Source organism: Rutilus rutilus (genome assembly GCF_951802725.1).
Source record: "Rutilus rutilus genome assembly, chromosome: 9".
Lineage (NCBI taxonomy): Eukaryota > Metazoa > Chordata > Actinopteri > Cypriniformes > Leuciscidae > Rutilus > Rutilus rutilus.
The window spans coordinates 9,109,545-9,117,610 of NC_140223.1; positions in this window are offsets into that span (position 1 = coordinate 9,109,545).

The window sequence follows — 8,066 nt, forward strand, 5'->3', positions numbered from 1 at the left end:
CGGAGTTTGCCGGGCCCGCCTCTCTCTGACAGGTTGCGTACAAGCACGCGATCACCTGGCTGAAGCACAATTCCTCTGACACCACGATCATAGTATTTTTTCCCTTTTGCAGAGCTCTTTTTACTATGTTCAGAGGCGATCTGCATCCGGGAAGCCCACTTCTGCGCATATTCCTGACGGGTTTCAGTCTGTGGCTCAGGATCCAGGTTAAAAAGCAAATCAATGGGCAACTGTGGGGCCCTTCCAAAGAGGAGAAAGAATGGTGAATACCCTGTGGCTTCATGCCTCGAACAATTGTATGCATGCACTATGTGTGGTAAGTGGTCTTTCCATTCAGATTTCTTTTCCTCTGACAGTGTCCGTAGCATCTGAAGAAGTGTTCTATTCAAGCGCTCAACGGGGTTCCCCTGTGGATGATAGGGTGTCGTTCGAGAATGGGTAATGCCAGCCAGTTGCTGAAGCCGCTGGAATAAGTTATTCTCAAATTCGCGGCCCTGATCATGGTGAAGCTTTTGTGGATACCCAAAGCGTGGTATAAAGTCAAAGAAAATCTTTTCAGCAGCCGTTTTTCCAGATTTGTTCCGCGTTGGGTAGGCCTGGGCGAAACGAGTAAAGTGATCTACAAGAACCAAGATATACTCGTAGCCACCCTTACTCGGTTCAAGATGCAGATAATCAACAGACAGTAGCTCAAATGGTACACTCGTCGTAATTGAGCCCATTGGTGCCTTTTCAGGAACAGCAGGCCGCTTTTGCTTAATACATGGGCACAGGCGGATGACATAATCTTCAATGTCACGCTGCATGAAAGGCCAATAAAATCTTTGCCTTGCCAGGTGGGTAACTTTGTCAGCCCCGACATGCCCCATGTCATCATGAAGGTGTTTGAGCACAAGAGACTTTAGAGAATCAGGGAGAACCAGCTGTCTGTGTTGCCCGGTCTGTCTGTATAAAATTCCCTGGTCAAGTCGAAGTTTGTTCCATTCGTGTATGAGCCGTCGTGTGGTGGGTTCCATTCGTCTCTTGTCTTTGTCACTGGGGTTCCATCCTTTCTCTTTCAATGCAATTACGTCAGCGATGGAAGCATCTCCTTTTTGGGCAGCTCGAATGTCTTCTGGAGGAAACAAGGGCATACTGGCCGGAAGCATATTATCATCAGTGGAGCCCAGCTGAAGGGCCGCAACCCACGGTACTTCTCTTTCTCTCTGAGCTTTATCTCCCTGCCATATGGCAGACACAACATCTGGAGGTAAAACCTCAGAGTACTCTCTGATGTGGTCCTGGAGCTTCACTGGGAACCGTGATAGGGTGTCAGCGTCAGTGTTTGTCTTGCCTGGTCTATATTTTATGGTGAAATGAAAGTCGGCCAATTCACCCACCCAACGATGCCCAACAGCACTCAACTTGGCGGTACTCAGGATATAGGTAAGGGGATTATTATCTGTGAATACGGTGAACGTGGGGGCGTAGTAAAGGTAATCTCGAAATGTATCGCAAATGGCCCACTTTAAGGCAAGGAACTCAAGCTTGTTAGAATGGAGATGATAATTCTTCTCAGCGGGTGTGAGTGTCCTCGAGCCATAGGCGATAACGCGTAGTTTACCCCCTTGTTCCTGATAGAGTACAGCCCCCAGACCTTCATTGGATGCGTCGGTGTGAAGGACAAAAGGTAAATTAAAGTCTGGGTATGCCAAGATAGGAAAGGTGGTCAACATGTCGACAAGAGAAGCAACCACAGCACGGTGTTCAGGGGTCCACTGGACTGGTGTCTTGGATGGCAGCTGACCTTTTTGTATACTTTGCTTAGTTGTCCTAGTTTTGACAGATTTCTCTCCAGACTCCTCGGGACTCTCTTGGAGCTTAAACAGTGGTCGGGCTATTCTGGAAAAATCCTGAATGAAGGCCCGATAGTAGCCCAAAAATCCCAAAAGAGCTCTTACTTCTCCAACATTCTTTGGTTCCCGCTCCTTCCATTGCATCACTGCTTCCAAGTCTTTGGGATCGACTTGAATGCCCTCACTTGTAACTAGGCGCCCAACATACCTCACTTGGCGTTTAAATAATTCACACTTCTTAGGTCGTAATTTCACACCATGCTCCCGTAAGCGGCAAAAGACTCTCTTCAAATCTTTGACGTGGTCCTGAAAGGATTTGGAAAAGCAGAGAACATCGTCTAAGTAGGGAAAACAGCATTCATCCCTCAGACCACTCAACACACCTTCCATACACCTTTGGAAAGCCGCCGGTGCATTGGAAAGGCCAAAAGGAAGACGGATCCACTCATACAATCCCCAAGGCGTGCTGAAAGCTGTCAGGTGCCTGGAGTTCTCCTCAACAAAGCCCTGGTGATATGCACTGCCCTGGTCAAGTATGGAAAACCACGAGTAACCTCCCAGGCTATCTAATAGATCCTGAATACGTGGAAGGGGGTGACGGTCGGGGATAGTTTTGCTGTTTAGTCCACGAAAATCAACACAAAGGCGTAGGCTCATATCTTTTTTTCTTACGCAGACCACGGGAGAGGAATAAGGTGATACAGACTTTCTAATCCATCCATGATCTAGCAGCTTTTGAACATGTTCCTTAACCTCTCTATACAAGGGCTTTGGGACTGCGTTGTAGGACCTTTGGACTGGTGTATCATCTTTGTGTGTCTTTCTCGTGAAGAAAGCATTTAAGGAAAGTATTGCCTTTTCTGTCTTACCAGCAGAGGGCGATAAAAGCTGAAAATTATTATGGCCCGAGCACAGATGGTGTGATGACCCTTTTGGAATTGCTCCGTTTTTTTTTCTAGTACATTTTTAAGTGATGCGATAAAGATGGATGCTTAAAAAAAGCACAAAACCTGTATTATTCCCATTACAGAGGACACAGTGTTTGGTGTAACTGTAATTTCTGTAAAATCACATTCCTCTTCACCTATACAAAACAATCTGTACAATATTGTAAGTATGGTGGGATTTTCTGTCATATAGTGTATCAGGGGGGAAAATACATTCAAGGGCCCCATTGTACCCTTTCATAGATAACTGTTTAAAGCTGTTTAGAGGGTTAGTTCTCACAAAAATGAAAAAAAAAATTGTCAACAATTATTTGTCGTTCATCTAGGAAACACATATGAAGAAAATTTTAAGGAAATTTGAGAGATTTCCGTCCCTCCATTGACAGCTACGCAACTACCACTTTGATGCTTCAAAAAGTTCATAAAGAGATTGTAAAACTAATCCATATGAATAGAGCGGTTTCCACATTTTTCAGGCTTTTATTCACATATAAATATGCCCCTCGTTTACTTTCAAAAAGGAAGTAAAATCATTCACTGGCTTACCTGGTGACTCTGAGGTACGAGTAAATGTCCGGGTAAGACACCTCTGGCCACTGGGTGGGGTTGTTACACCAATTTGACGCTAAGTAACTTCAGATTTTTATTAAAGTGTAAATAGCAGGTTAACCACCACAACCAATTAATGTGTAAATTAAAGTGCTCAATATGTATATATTTAAATATTTCTTAAAATGCGTTAAAATAACATTTATTGGGGTTTCTTCAAAGGTAGATTACCACGGCAAACAATTTTTTTCTGTGTATTAACTTGAATGGATTAATTGTTCACCACAAGACTAGTAATATGTGCTAACAAAATAAATATGGTCAATTTTGATTTCATGTCGACTTTAATTACGAAAACGATTGTTTATATGTGCAAATTATTATTTTATTTCAGTTAGTTTTTTATTAACTGTTAGTTTCGTTTAGTTTTTCATTAATTATGAATTTTTTATTTTATTTCAGTTTACAAAAATGTTTTTTGACCAATAGTTTTAGTCTTAGTTTCAGTTTTCTTATACGAAAATAACCTTGGTATGTATCATTATCGCTAAATACAATGTTTTTTATTAGGAGATAAATTTTGGTCATATGGCCCATCCCTAACTGAATGTGAATTATTAGTAATTATATTACCTAGTAATTCATGTTAGTTAACTTATGTATATATGATAAAATACATTTCTGACCACACTCTATGAAATGTTATTTGCTCTCACACACACATGACAATGTTGTCTTTTTATACCTGAATTTGTCTCATTTTTGATAAAGTTCAATCATCATTGATTCTGTTTTCATGTTTATTACAGTGCATCTGCTGTATTGTATAAAACGCTGTAGAATAAATGTGACTTGACACAATTATGCTACCTCCTTTTTAAGGCTTTTTCGCCTTTGGCGAAGATGTCACTGCTAGTACTAGTGTGATGTTGATTAAACTAGAGAGATGGAGATGAGAAATAATTTTTGCCATTATTTTTTTAAATGTGAACTGCATACATTGTATGACTATTCTCACTTGAGGTGAAGGATATGAAGGGAGTTTGTGCTTGTAGACTTTTATTTCATATTTATAAATTCCCAATTATATACAGAAATATAATATTTAGAAAGATCACTGCCGTTTTGAGTTGTGAAGAAGAAAGTGAAGATAATGGAATGATCATAGTGTGTTTGAGCAGCAGAAGACAGCATAGACACTGTGAAAATGAGGCCTTGCCAGTGGGACAAATTTAGATATGATGCATCTAAACAAAGAGCCAATTCAATATACAGTAGCCTATACGATGGCAAGAATAAGTTTGTGAATCATTTGACAATATCTGGATTTCTGGAAGTCACACTTATAAACAAACAGTACTGATCTACTAACACACAAACAGTTATATTTTTCTAAATTATATTGAAGTCATTGACTGATTTAATGTTCTGGGGTCATTTGTGCGTTAGTAATTTACCAAAACAATAATTTCAGGGACATTGCGAGTTACAGGCTGATGTTTTTTCCCCTTCTGTGCATTATAAGTAAGGCTTTGTGAAACTACACGGCTTTTCCAGTTTTTTAAATGACATACTCCTTCCCACACCAATTTTTTTTTTTTTTTTTATTGCAGAACTTACACATAATACAAGCTCAGGGAAGTGAAACAAGGTTGTATCTCTTACAATGAACAAACAATGATACGAAAAAAAATAATTTGCATACAGCACATTATGTAATTATATAACCAAAGACGAAAAGCATAACAACAAGGTTAAGTCATATCTTTGAATAACTCATCATGATGCATCAACAATTTTGCACTTTTCTTGTTATTTATAAGTCTAAGGGATGAAATAAAAGAATTGAGGTCAGCAAGAAAAAGAGGGAAGTGCAAAGGAGACTTAAGACATTTTTGCTCAGCTTTATCATTGATAAATAGAGAGAGAGCAGGGTATACAAAGCGAGAGAGCCCTTCCACCTTAGAACCGGACTCTACCACATAATGAAAGATCTCTCTGAAGCCAGATTTTTTTTAGATGACAGATGACGTTTTTAGAATTTGTCATTTTATCAGAAAAGTTTAAATGATGCCTGCATGGTAACTGGATTTTTAGTGATATGGATACCTAGATATTTTACAGTTTTTAACTGGGATCCCCTCCAATGATGTCTCATCTATATCATGAATTGAGATAATTTCACATTTCGAAATATTGAGTTTTAGACCCGAAGCACATGAAAATTGTTCCACCAATTCCAGAGCATTAGGTAACTGTTTTTAATCCTCTAAGAATAGTGTGGTGTCGTCGGCTAACTGCAATTTTAAACTTCAGATCAAATATAGAAATTCCTATCAAACTTTTATTTTGGTTAATCCTTAGACAAAGTAATTCAGAGGCTAAAAGAAATAAAAACGGGGAGATGGGACAGCCCTGTCTGACTCCACGATGGATGTCAGACCTTTTTGGACGCATCATATTTGACGATCACTGAGCTGTAAATATCTCTATAAAACAAGGTTACAGTATCAATAAATGATTTACTGAATCCAAATAACAGTGCGGAAAAGGAATTTGTGTTCTATGGAATCAAAAGCTTTTTGAAAGTCGAGAAAAAGTATGAGACCATCTGAATGAAGTAAATTAGAATAATCCAGCACATCTAATACTAACCTTATATTATTAGATAGGCCTATGTGACGGCCTTTCATGAATCCTGACTGAGATTCTGAAATAATGTAATTTAGACCAGTACTTAATCTTTTAGCATAAACAGAGGCTGACATTTTATAATCTAATGTTAACATCTTCCAGAAGTTAGGACTCACCTGTGACCCTTACCAAAGTTACTTACGTATCCACCTTATTCCTATGCCCCATGACGCTTTGTGCGAATTATGGGTGTAACTTCCTTTAAACTGTAAACAATCAGTGAAAAGGCTAGCTCTATGAACGTAGTAATAGGCCGCCAACTGTCAATTAATAAAGGGTCCTTGCTTGACTTGGGTATAAGGGATATAGCCTAACTCCCTGTTTCATAGTAGAGGTAATTTCTCCCTGACTGATGCATTCCTTATACATATAAAATAAAGGCAATTTAATAAACTCCCAGAAGTGGAGATAAAATTCTACTGAAAGCCTGTCAATACCAGGGGATTTACTTTTATTCATTGAGTACAGAGCTTGATTAATTTCATCTATTGACAAATCAGTGTCACAAATTTGACTAAATTCACGATCAATAGTTGTAATACGGTGTTTAATTATAGCAATATAGCAAGCACATTTTTCACAGATGTCATTTAGAGGTATAAAGATTGCTATAAAATTTGGTTACAAATTCTGATATTTATTTTGGGTCTTTAGAGGTAACTCCATCGATGTTAAGTGCTGAAAGAGCTTTCCTCTGACCGTTTCTTTTTTCCAGGACAAAAAAAAATTGCTAGAATTATTTTTCCCCTCCTCAAGCCATTTTGCCCGAGACCTTATATGCACCTTTGGCCAACTCTAAGTAAGCTCTGTCAAAATCCAGATTTATTTCCATATCTTTTTCTTCTGTAATCTTATCTTTAGCTAGTAAAGTATATTAACCAACTCTGAATCAGTTTTATGTTTAATATCTTTAAGTTCCTTACTTCTTTTAACTGCAATATATCTCTATATTTAAAGAACTCCCAGTTTTTTACAAGGTATTATTAAGTTTCCAATAGCCCCTCATTCTCGGGTTATCATTGATGTCACTCAATTTTATTGCAACTAATTTATGATCTGATAAGGGGGCATTGACGTGAGAAGCATCTTTTACAGTTAAGGATAGAAGATGAAATTAGAAAAAAGTCAATCCTAGATCTAAGAGATAAACTTCTATTGGACTTTTGTAGAAGGATTAAAGAACCATGCATCAGTAAGGGAGAGCTCGGAGCACAGGAAAAAAATTAGATCATTATTCACCCTGCTATCAAGTCTAGGGGGGTATCTATCCAGGTGATCGTCCATACATTCATTAAAATCTCCCCCAAAATAAAATATGCGTTATTATATTTTTTGTGTAACTTTTTAAGCTTATCCACTAGATGAGAGAACATTACTCTATTGGATGCACAAGAGTTGTGTCCATATACACAACAAGCTATAAAGGTGGCGTTATCTTGTTTTATTACAGCACAAACCCATCTGCCTTCATCAGAGAATAAAGTTTCTAATACAGTCCCTTTAAATCTATGTAACAGTCCCAGCCGAAATAATACATTTCTTTTACAAAAAAAAAAAATTGCTTTTCTTTTCATATTGTCCCACAAACCTCTAACATTTAAAGTTACAACCAACAAGGAGTTAAACGTATACTCCATAATAAGAACCCTCAAACAAATTGAGAAAAAAATAACAAAAAAATGACTTTCTTTAGACTTAGCTACCTGAATGTAAAGGGAGAGGTGGATTACATCCTTATCGAGGTGATAAACAAATAAGGAGATTAATAGTAAAGGTAACAAAAATTAAAGAAGAACAAAAATATCATTAAGTGATAGGAAAAGCCTAGTTACAATACAATATATATATATATATATATAGATGGGTGAAATCTAACACAATCTTGGTCTTACTGTAGCAAAACCAAACCTTGTGCAGCTCCAGTGGCCTCACAAGGATCAAATGAATATTCACATGGGAAAATATACAGTATAAAACAAATTAAATTTTCTGCCACTTTTAGTGCAATCATATGGAATCAGAAGACTCGGCCATTACGATA